Source organism: Periplaneta americana, chromosome 10 (genome assembly GCF_040183065.1).
Source record: "Periplaneta americana isolate PAMFEO1 chromosome 10, P.americana_PAMFEO1_priV1, whole genome shotgun sequence".
NCBI classification, from domain to species: Eukaryota; Metazoa; Arthropoda; class Insecta; order Blattodea; family Blattidae; genus Periplaneta; species Periplaneta americana.
Window position 1 is genome coordinate 178,647,746 of NC_091126.1, and position 21,865 is coordinate 178,669,610.

General features: G+C 36.9%; 1 protein-coding gene across 14 annotated transcripts in view; it reads left to right on the top strand.

The window, feature by feature from the left end:
- Positions 1-21,865, top strand: part of PMCA (plasma membrane calcium-transporting ATPase 3) — an 805,979-nt gene that overhangs the window by 328,667 nt on the left and 455,447 nt on the right. For 12 of the 14 annotated variants that reach the window (XM_069838528.1, XM_069838529.1, XM_069838536.1 and 9 more), the window contains one exon: positions 20,008-20,061. The gene's annotated coding sequence lies outside the window, so the exon portion shown is untranslated. The remainder of the gene's footprint in view (positions 1-20,007; positions 20,062-21,865) is intronic. The other 2 variants (XM_069838532.1, XM_069838531.1) reach the window with 1 other exon arrangement.

Here is a 21,865-nt window from a genome sequence, read left to right on the forward strand (position 1 = left end):
TCCATTTTATACATTTCACTCTTTTCCCGAAAACGTAGTTCCTTCATCACACAATAGCCACTACATTAAATCAAACTTCACGGTTTTCTTTAAGGATTACCTCTTACGTTGAATAAACTGACATTTGAAATGGCCATGCCCACACCAAAGGGAATAATGATATATACATCTTGATTGCACAACTTTTAACACCATATCACTTCGGAATATATACTGTATTTTTTTCACGTGTTAAAATTAGGTACCTTGTTGACTACTTTCAACCTGCTGTAGGTTATCTTCAGAACTGAGTAGCATAATGAGAAGGCGCGAAAACCAGGAACACTGAGTTCTGAAGATAACCTACAACGCATTGAAACTAGTCCACAACAAGGTACCTAATTTTAACACTTGAAAGAAATACAGTAGCCTATATATTCCGAAATAATGGAATATTCAGGGAAATTATCTACACAATTACTGTATATTTCACTGGGTCGTGATTTTTAGACTATTCTGTCGGCGTAGTGCACAAAACATCTTGCGATGGGCTGCCAACCCTACCGAACAAAAGAGCCACTCTTAGAGGATTACCGGTCCCTATCTCTACGCTACAGAAGAAATTAGTTGCACAACTTTTGCTTCTGATTTATCAGCCAATATAAATACTTCATTAATGATCGGTATATTATGTTAGTTAAAAAAATTGTCCACACTTGTGGAGTAATGGTCAGCGTGTCTGGCTGCGAAACCAGGTGGCCCGGGTTCGAATCCCGGTCGGGGCAAGTTGAGGTTTTTTCCGGGGTTTTTCCTCGACCCAATACGAGCAAATGCTGGGTGATTTTCGGTGCTGGACCCCGGACTCATTTCACCGGCATTATCATCTTCATATCATTCAGACGCTAAGTAACCTAGATGTTGATACAGCGTCGTAAAATAACCCAATTAAAAAAAAAGTTAAAAAAATTACTGCACTGTGCTATTATTGAAACAGTGTTGTTAATTTTACCTTATTGACTAGTTTCAACTTAATGTATCGTCATATTCAGGTTTCCGGATGAGGTCTTTTGTTTCTTTCTGGTTAATTATGATTAGAGAGCGGAAAACATGAAAATTTAGACAAAACATGAAATCTATACCCCCAAAATGTGAAAAGATGTGAAATTCTCTTGACAAAAATATTAACGTATCCTAATGCAGGAAAAACGACGCGAAATTAACGTCTGTTAACATTGCCAAACTCAGCACGAACGTTCCGAAATTAAGCTACGTTCAAAAGCAGCAGGTGTCTTAAAAACAAATAAATAACAACGAAACATAAACACCTCCATTTTAAAAACTGGCTGTCCCCACGCATACTTACCTCGTTGTTGACTTGTAGCGACATTTTGTGCAAAACATTGCATATATGGTGTCAAAAGAAGTCTGTTCGTAAAGAGCAGCACATCTGGAGATGGTATAGGGTAAGTGAGGGCATTAACGCCATGCAGGTCACAACGCCATCTAATATTTTATAATTAGTTCCGTGAAAATCTGCTTTGGCAGCCCTAGTCAGAGGAGTGTGGTGTTTAGAGGAACCTTTCTTAAACATCTGGAACAAACAATGAAACGGATTTCTGTCTTTACTGTGAGTTTAACAACCTTTAAGCGCAGAAGTGCGCGCTTGAGCTAATCGTCCAGTGACGTGAATATTGTGTTCTGTATGAAGTAAGTACAGGTAATTGAATTTCAAATATAGTGAATGATGAGATGTTATAAGAAATTCGTTTATATGTGTTAAGTTTGTGGATTGCGATTGGTTTAAAATGTATAATTTATTGTGGTAATTATTCATTTAAAATAGAACTTGCGGCTGTAAATAATGACGCCATCTCGCTGCGAGAATAAAACTTTGATTCAGTATGTAATAATAGCAGCTAGTTTAACCGTCTCTAAATTAAAGATAATCGACCTGACTTGGATATCACGAAACCTGCGACATGAGTAGAACAAAGGAAACTGGACTCCTCACTATATGAAGACGGTTGTGCACCACTCAACGACAGTGACCTTGATTGGATTTTTTTAAAGTTAAGTGGTAATGAGCATTGAGACTTTTTGGTTGTCTCTTTTTTATTTCTTTAGTAGGTTATTTTCGTGACCAGAATATTGTACGAAATGGAAATATAAAAATTGGAGATTTATCCTTCGAAGAGGTGGAAAAATTCAAATAATTTGGAGCAACAGTAAGAAATATAAATGACACTCGGGAAGAAATTAAACGCAGAATAAATATAGGAAATGCCTGTTATTGTCCGGTTGCGAAGCTTTTGTCATCTAGTCTGCTGTTAAAAAATGTGTAAGTTAGAATTATATTACCGGTTGTTCTGTATGGTTGGGAAACTTGGAGAGAGGAACAGAGGTTAAGGGTGTTTGAGAATAAGGTTCTTAGGAAAATATTTGGGGCTAAGAGGGATGAAGTTACAGGAGAATGGAGAAAGTTACACAACACGGAACTGCACGCATTGTATTCTTCACCTGACATAATTAGGAACATTAAATCCAGACGTTTGAGATGGGCAGGGCATGTAGCACGTATGGGCGAATCCAGAAATGCATAAAGAGTGTTAGTTGGGAGGCCGGAGGGAAAAAGATCTTTGGGGAGGCCGAGACGTAGATGGGAAGATAATATTAAAATATTAGATTTGAGGGAGGTGGGATATGATGATAGAGACTGGATTGATCTTGCTCAGGATAGGGACCAATGGCGGGCTTATGTGAGGGCATCAGTGAATCTCCGGGTTCCTTAAAAGCCAGTAAGTAAGGAAGGAAGTAAGACCAGATTATTTTGTTGGATAAGCGATCCCTAATAAATGTCTGTCGAGTGTCAGCGAATACAGTATTTGTCAGTTAGGTAATAGGCGCTATTTACATAGCAGGAAACTGAAATTGAAAGTAGTATTTCTTTCCTTGCCACAAATGAGGGTTGCAGTCTTCGGAAATCAGCTCGTAACGTAAATTTTCTGTTTTCGTAATTTTATTGAGGACATCTTGCAGGTAATTAGAGCGTGGGAAATTTGATACAAGAAATTGTTTAGACATGGAAGGGAATATTCACTGATGGTCACACGATCGAATCTCAGTTCGGCTACATTTTGGCATTCTGCTACAAGCTGTGTGACTAAAACTCAAGCTACGTTTAGCTGAAATCTGCCACAGTTGGCAACGCTCGGGTCTGTACACGTGTACTTCGTGGAGGGAGTAAGAGCAACGTGTATTCTGTGCTCGTTGAGTAAGAGTATGGAGTAAAGCCCAACTCGTTAAGTAAGCCTTCATGCTAGCTTGCGGCCAGTTTTCTGGAAAGCTGTCTGCTAGAATCCCCGCCGTACTTGCATTGTACTGATGGAGAAGAACGTGTATTGGAATACTTTACTTATATACTTCTTATATATCCAGTGCGTATTAGAGTTTCAGATATTCATACCAGTTATATTAATGTATAGGCGTAGTTATTTACAAACAAGATGAGATTTTGTGCTGCTGTTTGCTGCAGTAATAGGACGTCAAGAAAGAGTGCAGAACAGAAGAAAAAACCGAAAGTGTCATTTGACATGTAAGAAGACTGAAGGTTTATTAAGTAAAATATAATACAGATTAGCTGTAATGTAAAGAAAGTGTTATTTTAAATTGTAAGCTATACAATTTTAGGAAGAATAATGAGACGTGCGGAGTGAAGAATGGACAGCTTCGAATTTCCAAGAATTTCAATGCTGGCCACATCTTAACAGTGAACACACATTGAACCGTATTTGCGTGATTATAATACGCACATTTTTTTTTTTACAAAATGTCGTCTTGAAAACTGGGATGCGTATTAATTCGCACTGAAACAATCAGACTCGAACAAATTAAAATTAACGCTCTATTTATGTTACAAGATAAGTATGGTGGGAAACGGCTGACAGAAACGGCCATTGCGAGTTCGTGCTTTCTCGACTTTTGCGCACTGTTCATTCGCAATATTTCTTGTCCCCTTTTTTTTCACAACTATCACTAATAAGAAAAATATGTTTAACTACTAGAATGACTTTAATAACACTTTTTATTTTACGGTGAGATTTGATGAATGAAACTCTCAACAATTGCGCGTCATTAATTAAACCAAAAGAATTCACAAATAATTACTGACGAAAGAGCAGCATGACGTTAGTCACTGACAATCAATGTTCTGACACCAACCCAGACCTGTTGACAAAAGTTTCAGTTCCGATACTGCAAATGAGGATGAATGCGAAGTAAGGCAGAGTCTTGATAATATGAGTGTAATCTTGTGAGGTTTCTAGCATAGGTGTGTATTCTATTCGCCATTTTTTTGTATTTTAGAATGAAAAAATTGGAGTGCGTATTACATTCAATGACGTAAATACGGTATTTTCACTTCCTACATTTTCACGGTAAAACTAATATTGAGAAAAAAATAATTACAATGTATAAATGAATGTTTTGTACCTCTCGGTGTTTAAAATTTGATCGTATAAGTGAGAAAAACGTATGACTGAAATAAATTAACTTGGAAAGTATAGGAATTTTGGCGGGACGTCAGAAAAAACGTATAGGCCTAAGTGAGAAATGTTATAAACAACGTGTTTTACTGTAAGCCACTCCATTACGATAGTTTCAGCCAATACGCCCATATTACGTTGAATCTTTCTTAATCATACCTTTGCAACAAAATATTACATTATTGATTTAAACTTCAATCAGTTGTTCATTTTAATTAAGAAACCAATACCCGTACATACTATTATAATTATTTTTGAAATCATTTCATCTGCTTATAATTTTAAAATATTGAAATAAAATTAATTTGTCATATAAAATATGTAGCAGGCGGGTGTAATGTATCGTAATTTCATTATGTAAAGAGCGGAAATTTTTCTCTAAAACATTCAAATAATTTAGTTTCTTTCACTATGTCTTGTTAAATAAAGTTTGTGTATTATGAAAGCCTGACATTAAATAAAGTTTGTCTATCATCACAACATGAATTCCTTTTAAATCCAGTTTCTCTGTATTTAATCCCTTAGCAAAGTGGCGTGTAGTCTGTCCTCGCGCACCTCTTCCCCCCTTCCGTCACCTGGCACGCTTCCCCTCGTCCTTATTTGCCTACAGCGCCAACTCTATACTCTTACTCCCTCCACGCTGTACTTGGGCACTGCTACTAAACCTGTTTTTTTTTAAGATGGGTCTTGACAGTTACGCGGCCGAGCTTGGAACTGCTGCGCAATGTTGCCAATAATGGACGTCCACGATATCAGCTGGTGTGAGCAAGCAGTTGATGCTAGTTGGCTGAAGTTAAAACATTCATTGACAACTGACGCAAAGGTATAAAATAAAAAAGAACTGACAGAGAATGAAACACGAAACATATTAATGCTGACATTGTTTGCACAACAAAAGGCTCCAAGAGAACTATTGAGCACTCACCACGTAGGAACTGCAACTTCGGCAATTCAACAGTTGTAACCATAGCAACAGGTCTCACACGCGGTTTATTATTCAGTTGTTTTTCCGATCGCAGCGCTAATGATATGTCTCATCTTTCGAAAAAAAAAAAAACAGATTTAGTATCGTAATAGTTTGCTTGTGATTGAACAATTTGAACATGGTGTGATATTGGGTATGACGCATGTTACTCGCATTAATCCTTTAAGAAGCTCGTCTCCAAAAAAGTAGATCTGACAAGGGAAGGTCGATGTTGATGAATGTGAATAAATCTGGAGAATTGTTCATGATATGCAAATGTTTACGAATATTATGTAATATGAAACAAACTAAATCCCTATTCCAATTCTACCGATGGAAAAAAGATATGATTCCCAATATTCTGCGATTAATGGTATAAAACATGAAATTCCATATTTTCCTCTCTCTAATTATAATATAGCCTACAAGTGTTAGAAGTGTGTAAGCAAAAATGAATATTTAAGAAATATTTCGATTTCTTAGAAACCATCCATAAATTAAAATTATATATTTTTTTTAAATTTCGTAAATAGAAAAATAGAAGTGATAAAACTGCAATACAGGCGTATCTGTTGAATTAGTAGAAAGTTGACACGTATCCGCTTAAAACCATGCAGTCCAAAAATTAAGTCAAGTATCTTGTTCTTTTGGGTTGATAAGGGATGTCTTGTGTCCATGAGAAGAAAAGTCATTATGTAAGCAGAGTAAATAATTTTACTTGCGATGCTTCTGAATAATATTGTTAAAGCAAAATTCTAAGAAGAGAGTATCGTTCGCCGCGTGGTGGAGGAACTAAAGGCTGGTTCACAATAAACCGGGAACGGAAACGACAACGAGAACGGAAATAATGTTAAAATATATGTATTTAAATGTGAGAATTCACAATAGTTAATTGTGAATGCTCACATTTAAATACATTTATTTTAACAACATTTCCCTTCTCGATCTCGTTGTCGTTTCCGTTCCCGGTTTATTGTGAACCAGCCTTAACTGATTTCTTGCGGGACATGTCGAGCTCATGATAAAGGTATGGGTCGGGTCCCCTGTGTGATAGCGAATTTCCTATACGCGTTGATCTGTGCGATTGGATTCATATCCACAAAAATGCACCGCTGATCTGATCATATGTAACAACATGTTTTCGATTGGTACTGTATTTAGATATTGGAAGGTAACAGACGCTGTATTTTACGGATTTGAAACTCCTTCCTGGATTTGTCCAAAGAGAAATTCGGGGTGGTCTTCAACATGACGTAACATTACATGGTCGGTCAAATAGGTAATTTTAACTACGAATAGAAATAAATAAATAAATAAATAAATAATATATTATTATTGCTTTAAATCCATATATTTTATTAAGTGTCTTTTAGATATCATTCGCCACTTTCTCATGTACTCGAGAGATTTTGTTTAAATTTATTTCAGGAATCTTTGCATAAGTTCTAATATTTTCGTGTTAAACTTTCGTGGAAGAAATGCAAAATCTTAACACAAAATTAAATATAACATTGTTGTTGTTGTTTTATGTAGTTGTAAAGAATACTATTTTTTTTATTTAACGTTCATGGTATTGTTATGCGCTTCGAATATAAAAAAAAATTCAAATTGGAGAGAGAATTATTGTTGTTGCTGCTGTTATTATAACAATAATAATTATTATCGTACTGCCAATATCATGTTAATCATATTCGCTATAGTCTTTAATTTAAACATTGATCCGGTAACCTCGCAGATACAGAGTTAAATACCGATTAAGGAACATCGCTCCCGTAAGTGTTACGACCGCATTATTTGGTAAAAGTCTCGTCTTTTTTCTGCAGTAATATGAAATGTTTCCATTGGACATCATATTACACTACAGTATTACGTCCCACTATGTTTGACAGGCGACGATAGCTCTGCCTTCGTGTGAAGTGAAAAGGCCAATGTCTATTCAACCAATGGCAGCGGTCACATTCAACGATTATATTTAATGCGATCTGGAGGGTTCTACGGCGTACTACCCAGTTCCAAAACATTGTATTACGCTGTTTGTACAGTTGGTGTACAATCACGGCCTTCTCCACAAAAGTGTGGTCTAATACATTATTAGTTATTAGTAAAAGTTCTTGTATACTATGGAGTTCTAACTTTCTGTTCCACCAAATAATGTACAACAGTTGTGTAGTATTAGTAAAAAGTTACTAGTGACATCATAGAAGTGTGTAGCAGAGGAACTGCTGTTTGCCACGTGATGTCATACCTTGAATTATGTTATGTCCACCTCCCTGGGAATAAATTTGTATTTCAGAATGCAAGGAACGGTTCATCATTCCTATAATATTTATCCGAATTACTTGGTCAGGAATAATGAGTATTTAAATACTTCATCATGTATTTGTCAATATTTGAACGTAATCTTCCACTCTACGATGACAATCGTAATTTTCCGTGCGTAAATACCAATTGCAGTAAAAAGGTGGTGCAGTTGTCGATCTTCCCATATGCGCGCGTTAAATTGTTTGTTATTATTTCACAAACAAGGAAAGTTCGTGAAACTGGTATTAAAAGAGACTAAATTATTTATTCTAAAAGAACTAGAGGGAAGGAAAAAACATTATCTATGGTACATTTAGTGAATGTGTAAAAAAAATGACACAATAAGGAATTGTACTGAAATTGTCTTTTAAAGCTGCTATCACAGAGTGAATTTATCTACACGCTGAAAACTTTGATATTCCATGCATATCTGCTGTCATGATGATGACTATCATTAGCCAACCAGTGGAGAGTATTTAGTAACTGCTTAGTTGATAATGATTGATTTACTTCGATTCTTTGGGTGTTGTAATCTATGCCTAATTTAGTTAAAGGTCCTTCTGCATCAAGTGCACTTAACGCAAGACGTTTATTGTACTCAAGTACAGAGTTAAAATGGAAAATTATTCCTCCTTTGTACACACTGATATTCTCACTTTCCTACTACTATTATACTACATATTTCAGTCAACTATTTCCTTGAATTACACAAAAAAATCAGTTGTAGGGAAATCTGTACAAAATTACAACAGACTGACTGACTATTACTAATAATTACGTGGAACACAGTGAAAAATCGCTTGTACTGTTACAAGTATGGTGTAATAAAGTACAAATGCACAAGAAACCACTATAGGCATCCAACAAACAAAACTCAGTGCGCAGAAACCAGCGGGCGTGACTGTCTCGCGCAGATGACGTATGCTCCCTTTCCCAGCATGCTCCCCGTCTCCAATCACAGCACCGACACTATGCGTATTATCTTCTTGTGCTGAACTGAACACGTGTTATTGCTACAGAGTTAGGGAGTCACATGGCGTTTTATATTAAGTATTAATTTAATTTACTTTAATTTAAATATGAGAACAGTTCCAGTGAAGATAGATACCGATTGTGACTTAGAAAGAGACTATGTTGACATCTTGTAATGTTATATATATGGTTATTGTGACAGCTGCTCTTTGAGTGCATATGTCCGCAACCGTAGCCGTTATAGCTGTACCAATAGCCGCTTATTAAAGAGCCCGCCTACTGCAGGGTGGGGGGTAAGAGGGGTATAGCATGCGCGGCGCGAGGAGTCTGAGCTGAGTTTTGCTTGTAGGATACCTATAATAACTGTTAGTTACAGCTCAGTATACTTGTAATGTATTAGACCTTACTTTTTATTTCCTATAATAATGCCAGTATCATAAATTAGTTGTTAGTACAATTACAAGTGTGTACAGTGTACATATTTACAGTTCATTCCATAGAATAGTATCGTATAATGTTTCTTTGCAATTAATGTAGTAATTAGGGGATTATAATTTAGTGTAGTGCTAATAGTGCAAACAAAATTACGGCAGGTGCTGCAACGATTCTGAAACATAGGAAAGGGAAGCCTTCACAGAGCGGCAAAATACTTTGTTTTGAACGTAGTATTTAACAAGTTTGTGTAGAAAATCCTGCAGTTAGAAGCTATAACGAAACCGACATCGCAAGCTACTGGAGTAGCATCGGAATCAAACATATACACTACACAGCATAAGGAAGGGAAAAGATCAACGAAGTAGTCCCTCCAAGAAATTTGGTCTTGTTAAACAGCTATCGAAGTTCGCCGAGTGAACGAAATGAGTCATAAGAAGGAAAGTGCATGGATTTTACTTATAAACGAGATTTCTGTATTGAATAATAATTTGAAAGAAGTGCAGACCTTTCTAACATTCCCCGGACTACACTGCACAGTCTACCATGTTGTTTAGTCAACTGTCCGAAGACAGGGCTGAACCTCGCAAGTGATATCAACTCATGAGGCAATTAAGCCAGAAGATAATGGGATAGAACGGCCAGTTCCTTTCCCCCTCCATTGAATATATCACCGACTAGCTAGCTACATATTACACTAATCAAACTTCCGCTGTATACAAATAATTGGACGGAGTTTCGCAATAATAGACCAACAGACAATTTGAACTACTGACAACTGCTGCTTACTTGTCGAATTACGTCACGGTAATTGTAAGGCAACTCTAACCTCCTGAATCCCGAGACATTTGTTGTTTTATATTTAAAGTTCAATATAATTCTACACTTGAAAAGAAGTCACCGACATGAAGAAAAAGGCTGTAAACATTCTGCAGGTTATAGTTAGGGCATAAATGTAGGTATATTATACTATACTTCGGTTCTTTCCGCATACATCTTATATCAAAATCATGTATGAAGTGCAGTATAGCATACTATACTCACAGGACTTAAGAGGCTAGTCATGCAAGTGTACGGTGAATTTTTATGGAACAGAAATTACAAGAACTTGTAGCTTGTATCCCTTATACTATTAACTTGTTGCTTATAGTTCTGTAACTTTTATGAAACAGGCCCTGAACTGTGTAAGTAGGGTCGGATGCCGCCGATCATATCTACACTTTTACGGATTGCTTGAAGGCTCTGTCTAAATAAACAAACACAGGACTCCGGTCATTATTGAGATGGGTCGGCAGTGCAGTCGTGAACAAATTGCAACATTGTCACAAAAATTCATGCGAGTGGCTGGGTTCGCTTGTTCTAATCTGATCTATGAACCGTTGTCACTCTGTCTCTGTATTTGTAAGGATGGAAGTGCTGCGTTTTCGTTTCTTTTAATGCAGATTTTTGTGACATGTCGCATTTTTTCCCTAATGGGCGTGAAGATTTCCCGGGAATTAGCTGTATTCGTGCCTGAATATCTGCAAGTTTCTCTGATGTGATCCTTGCACCGAGAAAGATGAATATCATTTTCAACATTTGCTTTAATAAAAGATAAGGTCAACATTCAACGTTTTCTTATTTTGCATACCTCCTACCGGCGCGCACACCTGTGGAGTAACGGTCAGCGCGTCTGGCCGCGAAACGAGGTGGCCCGGGTTCGAATCCCGGTCGGGGCAAGTTACCTGGTTGAGGTTTTTCCGGGGTTTTCCCTCAACCCAATAGTAGCAAATGCTGGGTCACTTTCGGTGCTGGACCCCGGACTCATTTCACCGGCATTATCACCTTCATATCATTCAGACTCTAAATAACCTAGATGTTGATACAGCGTCGTAAAATAACCCTACCGGCGCATCGTTTGTACGGGACTATAGGCGTAAATCACAGTCATTCACTTCCGATTCGTTTTTCTCTCGTGCGAGATTGCGGTCGTATCTCTCCACGAAACACGCACTGTATTTCGATTTTTAATATGGACTGTAAATTTTATGTATTTTTGATTCTACGTCTGTCAGAAACGCCATTTGATTATCTAGTCCACAATCTTAATATCTAGTCTGTTACATGTAACTTTTCAGGTGTGAATATGGATCGTAATACACCTTTGAGCAATGATACTGAAATAGCGCATGCGTTACATCGATAATGTGATAGACCTGTGTTGTTGTTGTTGTTGTTGTTGTTGTATGTATTTATTTACACTGCAAGTGGGTAAGCACCCGGTGGCAGTGGTATACACAATATAAACAATACACAATAAAATTACAATTCAATACATAATGCAATTATATACACAATACAATAAGAATACACAATACAATTTAACACAAAAATTACAATTAATAATAAAACATAAATTAACCTAATTTTACAATACAACCTGCATATATGTAGACCCTACATAAGTTTCAATAATCTTTCATTTTACTCTCATCTCACTTACTGTAGTGGCACTATGACGCATTTCACTGACACTTCAGGACACATTTCACTGACACTTTGGGACACATTTCATTGACGCTGTAAATTATCACTGATCGGAACTATTCACTGCACTGTAAAACCATAACTTCACTGAATCACCTCGCTTCACTGATACAACAGTTCAAATAAGTCAAATAATTACACCCTTATGCATACTTATAAACAGAACTACGTTTAAGCTAAACATTTCTAGTCTAAGACTCTCTTACATACTGTTTTTAAATAATATACAATTCAAACGAAGGGAGTAACTCGCCAGGCTAAATAAATACATGTCACCTTAATAGTTAATAGTAGTGATAGTGTTTAATGATTTGTTTCTGATACAAAACGTTTAAAATATACTGATGTGCCTCCATTTGTAATCAATGTGCTGAATACTTTGAATGCAAATTTTATATTTAATGTAAACAAACTGTTCTATCCTCAATCATACATTTTCTATGATTTTATCTTATTGTTGCTTTCCTAGTAAAGCGTTTTGCTATTTATGTAAGGCTTCAGCTTGCAGTAGGAGAGGCGGGCGAGGCGAGGCGTACACCACGCACGAGACTTCCTGTTGTTGTGGGACTCCTTTATTTATAACGAGCGAAGGGATCACAATTTGAACGCAGAACATGAGGCGTGCGGCGATTAACTTCCTCAAACCGCGGAAGTAGTGCAAGAGTGTTGTAGTGTAAATTCTAACATAAATCTTCCCGTTCTATATATAATTGATGTAAAACCTCGCTTTTATCGCTAGAACGGAAAGAGCTTAAGTAGAGGATGTTGGAAAACGAGCAATACGACCAGGGATACGTCAGAATTAAAATTACTTTCCGTACAGCATAGTCGTTTATCTGGGTGACATCGATAAGTTGAGAGTGATTTTCTTGTAAACACTTGAGTGTAGTTCAGTATTCGCTATAATTAAGTGATCTAAAATGAATATCGAATTTTACTTTTATACAACTGTAACACTTCCAGCAGACACGTATGGCTGTGAAGTGCTGACAGTGAGAAAAGGTGATGAAATAGTACATAGAGATTTCTGAAACGAGACACTTGATACATGGCGCTGAAGACTGTCTCCACGTTAGACACGGTGACCTCAAGTTTTAAAATATACAGAGTGGCCCACTTAACTCTCTCACCTCCGATAGCGTGCGAAATATTTCAGATATACACAAACCGACAATTACAAGTTAAATTACATCGAGGGGTACAACCGATACACGTAATGTATTTTTTCTACATGAAATACTGTAAGTTTCAAGATATCAGAGTCAACTTTCTTCCTTTTTTTAAATAGGAACCAAGTATGTTTTGTATTGCAAATGTTGCATTAGCTCTGTCTAATAACAACTGACTACTTTACCGGCTGTTTGAATCTATAGGTCTCGCAAGTACGGATTACCGACGGAAGGAATGCGAATCAAACACTGCGATAAGGAAGAGCGGGCGAGAGGAAAGGTCACGAGATAACTTGAATGATATTCAAGAGTACAGTCGGAAGAGAAATGACATCGATAGAATTAGTCTTGCGTTGTGATAGTTACATTGCGACTTTAGTTTGTTCCATTGCATGTGAATGTGTGTCTTGTATCGCCCGGTATTATTATTTCATTCGTAAACATATGTTGCGCCTTTAATTAGCTTCGAATTTTTCTCTTGCTACGTTCTTTATTCCCACAGCGATGTCCTCATATGTTCATCTTCTTGGAAGAGACGGTACTTCCCTCGGTGTGCCTACATACACACGTAAAAACAGACAGCAACGCCATCATTGCTTTTCGGTAATCGTTTCTTGCGCGAGCTATAACCGGTAAGAGTAAACATAAACAATGTCTGACGCACACTTACTGATGTCTAGTTCATAATGTTGACGTAATTGAAGATCGAACACACCCATAGTAGTGTACACTACCCAATACAATCCTTATTTCTGTATAGACAATTGAACAATATGACAACTGCGAAGTGTTTCGGAAAGGCTCTCTAGAAAGTTTAGGTGTGAGGAGGTACGTTAAGCTACATTTCACTAATGTATTGTACAGTTAATTGGTATGAATGTTCTAAACGTGAAATTAATTTAACCTGCCAATCATTTGTAGGCATTTGATCGCACACCGGAGATTCTGTGTTTTATTTTTTGAGAATATATATATATATATATATATATATATATATATATATATTCTTTTTATTTTCTGTTATACACTACTTTCATATCTCACTTCACCATGTGCACCATTTCCATAGAATTAAAATGTGCAGCACATTGTGATTGTGATTTAATTGACGCACAACACTAACCAGAATTGTACTCCCGCTGCTCGATCCTTGGTTAGACAATGTTTATGTTTACTCTTACCGCTGACATTCAAACAGTCAGTAAAGTAGCCAGTTGTTATTAGACAGAACTAACGCAACATTTGCAATACAAAACATACTTGGTTCACACTTCATTCACTCTGTTTGCTGTATCAGATTTTAAATAATTCAACACCTATTTACCTAGTTCCTCGCTTCGCACTTTTAGCATCCCATCACAATCGTCATACAAGTTCACAGCATAACCTTGTTCTATCAGTACCATATCTTCAAACATCTCTCTACTCTGCTTCCTTCACAATTCCTTCCTGGAATTTCTTGTCACAGGAAATCAGGAGCAGTCGGAGTCTAAAATCTTTTAAGTACACTCTACTAAGAAATGTTTTATTGAACAGAACTAGGCTCTTGGGGAAGTTTCTAAATAGTCTTAAATGACCAAGTTGTTATTTTTTCTCCTCTCTCTTCTTTTTTTTTCTTTTTTATTATCTTGATATATTACTTAATCATTTGTATCTGTATGCCATACAGTACGATTTTACTTTTTATGTCTTGTAACCAACATGTATTTCCCTATAAGTATAGGCTATTAACTGTATACTATATCTCAAGTGAATTAATCGTCGAATTTATCTCGAGCAGTTTATGTCTTATAAATTGTGTGTAATTATGTATGTATGTATGTATGTATGTATATTCCCCGTATGTTATGTAACATGATTTTGTTTAAATGTAATTTTCTACTTTATTTTATATTCTCCTTGTTGACATGAAACGTGCGAATAATACATGGAGAAGTGTTAAAACAAATGTAATTTTTGTTATTCAGTCAACTTTCGAAGGCAATCTGAACCTCATAAGTGATACCAAGAAGACACCACTTGTAAGGAAACAAGGCCAGGAGATAATGGGGTAGGATAGCCAGTTGCTTTCCCCCTCCGTTGTATACATCGCCGACTAGGTACCTACAATAGTCAGACTTCAGATATATACAAACAATTGTTCTTCCTCTGATACATATCAAGTGAGATCTACTGCCTGGTAACAGAACAGTTTTAATATGACCAATGCTTTCATGCCATATTTTTTGTCAAATCTGACTTAATGCTAAAATATTCTAAAATATGCACTTACATGACCTATAAAATCCATGCCATCGTGTTAAAAAAGCCAGAAATATGTTTAATTTAAATGAATTTTGTAAAAGAGCCCGTGAATACCTCTGATAATGAAGTCAGACATGCACAGTTATGTGAACATTCTTCTAATGCTAGCGAGTCTCACCGGAAGGCTTCTCTGTCTAGCATCGGGAACATGCCTTGCATGTTGGACGTCTTCTATCACGTAGGTTTTCCGGGTTCAAGTCCAGCAAGGCCAGAATTTTAATTAGTATGATAGATATACGAGAAATTACTGCACATGCATTTTTGATCCTTCATTATTTGAATATATGGGATGATTTTTGTCGCATTTTCGTCTCTACTCTCGTGAGATTATGAAGAGTGTAAGTAAAACCGCGGGGTTTCTCTGTTATGTCTTGAAAATTCTCCTTTTACAATTGATGTGGTGAGAATAGCACAGTTTTCATTATACATGTTATATGTGTTGCAACAATGCAAAATAATGCTCCGTTGGACTTCAGCGTAGTCTATATGATTAACAGTATTGTGATACTAGACCGATGAAAGTATTTAATAATGTGAAGTTAAGGCGTGCATAGAACTTGTGACGAGTAATCCCTTAAGAAAGAACAGCCCCGAATTATTCTGCAGGCATACTTTTAAGTTGTAAGTGGCAGTAAACTACTAGAGCAGGCCTGCAGAACTGTAGCTCTTGAGAGCGACTGCTTTCCTCCCCTCTTTTACCCCACCCACCTTTTCTACCTGTGCGGTCACGGCGTTCTAGTTACGCTCGGCTGCATCAACATTCGTTCTCGGGGCGGAAGTCGATCATCCCCAATAGAAGAGTGAGGCTGACGTCATAGTTCCCCTACTTTGCGAGTTCTGCAGGCCTGTTCTAGAGCATCTTTTTCACGTTTATTACTGAAAATGAAAATATAAAAACAGTTATTTCGTGTCCTCCTTCAGTGACGGTTTGGATTGTATTAATAAATCCGTGTAGGTATCCATATGGGGTTGAACGTTTGTCTCGAATCCGAAAATTATGACAATTATGTACATAAATTGTAATTAGAACATGGCCTGACCTTTGCTGCATTTCCAGATTACTTAGAATCTTACTTGTGAGAACTCTCCTGCCTTAAATATATTTATGTCTCCAATATGTTGACAGAAGTAGATTTAACTGCTCCAACGAGGTAGTGCTTTCAGTAGAGCACGATGGTTTTGGCTGAAAATGTTAATGTAGACTGATTTCAGGTTCCTGAAAACCATGGTGAAGGTCTCTCGTTTCGGAATTGCATATTTGTGAAAATACAGCAAATTTAAAAATCTGGATTGCATGTCGTTCTTGCGCCTCTTGCTCATAACCTACTTGCAGAGAGGACTAGAAGCGAGGAAGAAAGTAGTTTTCTCGCCTCTAGTGCTCTCTGCAAGTAGGTTATGAGCAAGAACGACATGCAGTCCAGACTTTTAAATTTGCTGTATTTTCAAAAATATGCAATTTCGAAAAAAAGACTTCCATCATCATTTTCAGGAACCTTATCAGTGTACATTAACACATTCAACCAAACCCACCGCGCCCTACCAAAAACCTTCCTTGTAAGTAGGTTTTTTCGTGTTAATCCAAATAACCTTCACGTGCTGTGTGATATAAATTTCACGGGCTCAACCATGCACTTTTCAAATCAGAATTTGAACCTTCACCATGATTTCACATATGAATCCTCTAAATTCAACACCCCCTGAAGACCATTTTGTTCATAATTGAGTTATGCCCACATATTGCTTGCTTAGAATGAATTCTAATGATTTATATAATTTGAATTAAAAAGCCACTGAATTTAAAGCAAAAGGTTTGTTAAAAGTCACTGTTAGCTTGAAAATTACCTCTATTTGCCACCAGTTACTTTCAAAATCCTTTAATTTGTGAAAATGATATAGGGGATTTTGAAACTATAGGCTTCAGATATCATCACACTATCTACCGCTATAGATCTGTTACCTATCTTCAAATATTACCTCCGAAAACGCGCATTTTAGTGGGCATGGTGGACAAATGTTTTATAGAGAAATCGAACTCTTGACCAGAATATATAATTTTTAGGGACTTAGTGTCTATACCGCTGCACTCAAACAATATTCTGAGTACTTATGTTCAAGCCAGTTTTGAGTAGGCCCCAATTCGTTATTGCAAGTTCGTTTTCCAAATAAATTTTTTAAAGTTTGTGGTAAAACTACATCACACGTATATTTCCCTAGCAGTTGATCGTAGATACGGACCATGAACTAAATCTAATACAATAAAACATTGTACATAAATATAAGACATGCAGAAAACCAGTTATTTGGTATCTATGGAGCTGAAAACATACATTTTAAATCTCGAAATTAATTTTTCTCGCTGTTAGCGTCTCTTTATATTTATATTCCATAAAGTAAAAGAACTGAACAAACAGGAGTCGCAGGCTGCACGCACTGTCGTACACACATACATACAGTAGCCTATATATTCCTATTGGAAGAAGATAATCTCCACTTCTCTGCCGGAAATCGAACACGGAGAAGCTGGATTTGCGTCCAGGGAAGCGAGGAACGTTTATATCATTATGTTGAAGATAACTGAAATCCTGTATGAAGTGACGAACATTTAGTGTCTCATTCTCGTTACACATTTTGGAATAATTTTGTCATGTTAATCCTTCGCATTTCTATTTTAAATTACAGAACCACATTCTTACATAATGCTTTACGTCCGAACTCCGACAAGGCAAGAAATGCGAATTCACGCACAGACTTGCAAATTGACACGAAACAGCTATCATAAGAGGAAAAGATATAGGAGGAATAACGGAGGAGTTTAAGAAGAAACGACGAAATAATGGAAGGAAAGGAAAATAATAAAGCAAACTTTGCGTGAGTTCACCACGCGTAACTAACGACTCTGAGAAAATGGATCCATTTCACTACATAATATATTATACCAGAAGTGCAAATGCTCTTAGCAAATGGAAATGGCTGACTCACTTATTTTGGACGTTGTTTGGGCTTCGGGGTATTTGTAACGCTAAGTAGAAATAGAATATATCTGCATATCCTCCGAAACGTATTTTACAGGTCTGGAGATGTACTGAGTTGCCCGTCAATTTCTCTTATTTTATATTCAAGAAACAAAATAAATTGTGGATGTAGGCCTATATATTTCGAGTTAATCAATAAGGTAAATACATTTTTTTTTCTTGATTAAATTCCCAATTCCTTTACTGTGCTAATCTTTAAATTGTAAATTCAGTTGGTGATATATATATATATATATATATATATATATATATATATATATGTGTGTGTGTGTGTGTGTGTGTGTGTTAGAAATGTATAAAGAAAGAATGAAGAATTTTCAATTAGATATTTTATCATCCGTGATGGTTATCTAGCGTCTGAGTGAAAAGGTGGTAATTCCAGCGAAATAAGTTCAGGGTATAACCACAGTCTAGTATATACAGTCACGAAGCTCAATACGTAGTAAATATGCAAACATTAGATAGTTGCTCACCACTAGGATCGCTAATATCGCCTCATTACAGGCAATGCAAAATAGTACCGGCACAGTCTATTGTTTCTAGCACCCTCAAAACTCAAGCTTCGTGACTGTATATAGTAGACTGTGCTATAACTCCAAAACTTACCCAGCATTTTCTCTTAATGGGTTGAGGGAAAACTCCGGCAAAAACTTCAACCAGGTAACGTATCCTAACCAGAATCTCTGCCCGATTTCGCTCGTTTCACGATCAGATATGATAACCGTTACTCCACAGAAGTGGACATAAAGACATTAATTCTGTACTAAAATGATATTTAATGTGCAGTTACCCGAAGAATGATTGGGCCTTTGGAATATTCATAGCAGATTGGGCCGTTGGAGTATTCAAAGTTTTTCTTTCATTTTCATTCCCTTCCGAATCGTAAATGAATTGTAATTACAAAACTTTCAACTTATGGTTTTATTTTAACAGTAGGCCCTGTATTTCAACAAATAATTATAATTTAGACCTTACAGTCTCATTGTAAATGGAGTTTTTTTTTCTTTTTAACAATAACAGTAAAATTTAAAGTGTTTTTAAAAGAAGTATTAAGGCATTGATTTCAAATAACAACAGCAGCAACATTTAAATAAAATTGCATGGTGTTTTCATTACAACTATTTTCAAGTATTGAATTCTGGGACTGAGAGAGAAGAAATAGGGAGAGCACCAGCTATAACTCTGTAGTTCTACATTGTAACTAATGAAAGGAAATGTTGAAATTATTAATACTCTTGGATGCGTGTTAACATGTACACGTAGAATCCGAAATAAGAATCAGGAGGGAGAGATAATTCTAGATTAACCAGCGGCTCGTGAAGTCACCGTTCAGAAACTATTGTTCATTTTAATAAATAAGAATGATTGTAACACTTTTACAGTCTTTGGTGTCACTGCAGACATACATAGTTCCAAAATTCTGACAAAGAATATTATCTTGTGAATCGCGCTATAGTTCATAGACTTTTTACCACCAAGAGTCGGGGAACTGTACATTATTCACGGATAAGTTGACTCGTAGATACTGAATCCGTTCAATTACTGAGGGGAAATCGGTGTACACGGCGGCATTCCGCGAATGTGTGTAAATTAGTTTTCAACTCCGTATAAAGGAAAATTGAAAAGGATTTGTATTATCTTTGCTGTATCCAAGGGCAGTCAGCGAAGCAGTTTGTACACAAAGGAGCTTAATTTATTTCAATGATTTGCATTTAATATATATATATATATATATATATATGTTCGTACAAAGTGAATTAACAGTAATTTTTCTTTTTACTTCATAGGGGCAGACCATTTGGTGGAGACGCTACGGTTGGCAGACGACTGGTACGTTGAAGGTCAGTTTTTATTCGTATTTGAAGTATAATATCGAAAAATTTCCAATTATATTTTTCGTATGTATAACTTATACAGGTGTAACAACATCCCCTTTTAGTGTCCGTGTATGCTTCTTATGTCCTACACGAGATGATTCAGAATTGAGACGCTGTTAATAATGTTAATGAGTTGCCGCATAATTCTGCAGTCAATGACGTCATTTAGTTACGCATGACTACCGGCTTGTGACACCCACATTTACACAGTGTCCCGAGCGGTCAAAAATTAATTTCTGTCGAAATGAACATTTATATTAAATTACGCACTTGTCCCAAATGATCGAACACTTGTTCAAGCACTGATTGTCCCATTCAAAACATCCGCAGAGAATTAAAAAATCCTTGGAAATAAAGGCTGTTCACAACTGTACTGACTTTCTTTTCATTTCGAAGAAGGTGCTTGAAATTATATATAAAAGTGAGTAGGAAACTGAACAAATATCACATACAGAGTTCCTGGATACACGTATCTACCTGAAAAGTCGCTTAATATCAAACTAATAGCAATGATATTAATACTTAAGCTGTAACGAGGTAATTTAGGACATTTAGGACTGAACCTTTAAAATAGCAATTTCACTATCCTACAGCACCGTTGAACTTGTACATACATCTACTACGCGTTCCATGTTAAATGATTGCTGATTGCTCATGTCGCCACTGTTGTATACAAGACATCGTAGGTCAGGCCTGGGCGATATTAACTCGATTGAGTCATGCGGACTAACACTTAACTCCCCACTCTACCTTCCCTGGCAGAAACAATTATGTTCCGGACAGATAGGAGTACACAGGAAGGAAAGCATTGCTGAGTGACGGATTGTAAAAGGCAGGCATAATAGCTTTCTACTCTCGCTGGTCGTCTAAATTCCACCACTGATGCACACTGCCTGACTGTATGTTTCGAAAGCGGAGTAAGCGAAAAGGACATGGGCGAGCGATCTCCTTTCTTTTTCCCTTCCCCGTTATGCCCGGGGCTGTGTTAGGCGATTACGGAACGCGGAGCATTGAGGGGATCAAAGTATACGTGGAGGGGTATGACCAGGTAACTTGCCCCAATCGGGAATCGAACCCGGGCCACCTGGTTTCGCGGCCAGGCTCGCTAACCGTTACTCCTCACCTTTTACAGTTGGTAGGTTATTATTCCAATTTAAGAGTAGATCCTTTCCTTTTATCGGGCATTAATTTGAACTTCATATTCATCGTAATCGGACGAGAAAATAACTGCATTGCTTTCTCTTGCAAAGCTGCACCCAGGCCGAGTGAGCGATCTCTCTTAGGAAATGAGTAGAAGAATTTTCTCTCCTTTCCGTCCTTGCCTTTATTTCCAGAAATATTGGAACATCCATACACCGCACATAGAGGCATTTTAACGACTGCACAAAATGAGGAAGGAACTCACTGTGACACTTGCCTTACTGCTACAGCCACGCGACCGCTTGGCAAAGTGACGTCATACTATTTCTAAGAGTCGCTCTCCTGTGAAAACGGTGGCGAGCTTCAAGTAAAAACTGTTGCATTGTTGCTTTGAAGCGCGAGTGCATTCATTAAAATATATATTGTGTTGTGCTCCCCTTTAAGAGCGCCAAAGGACATTTCCGAACAATTTTGGACGACGAAGTGGGTCTTCAAATAAACACTATCCAAAATTTAGTATCAGATTTAGAGACGGGAAGAAGTCCAATCAGTCAACAACAGGAAACCAGGTTGCTGTACGTTAAGAAGACTTGCTGTGTAGACTAAACTCGCCTCTTCCGCGTGTCAA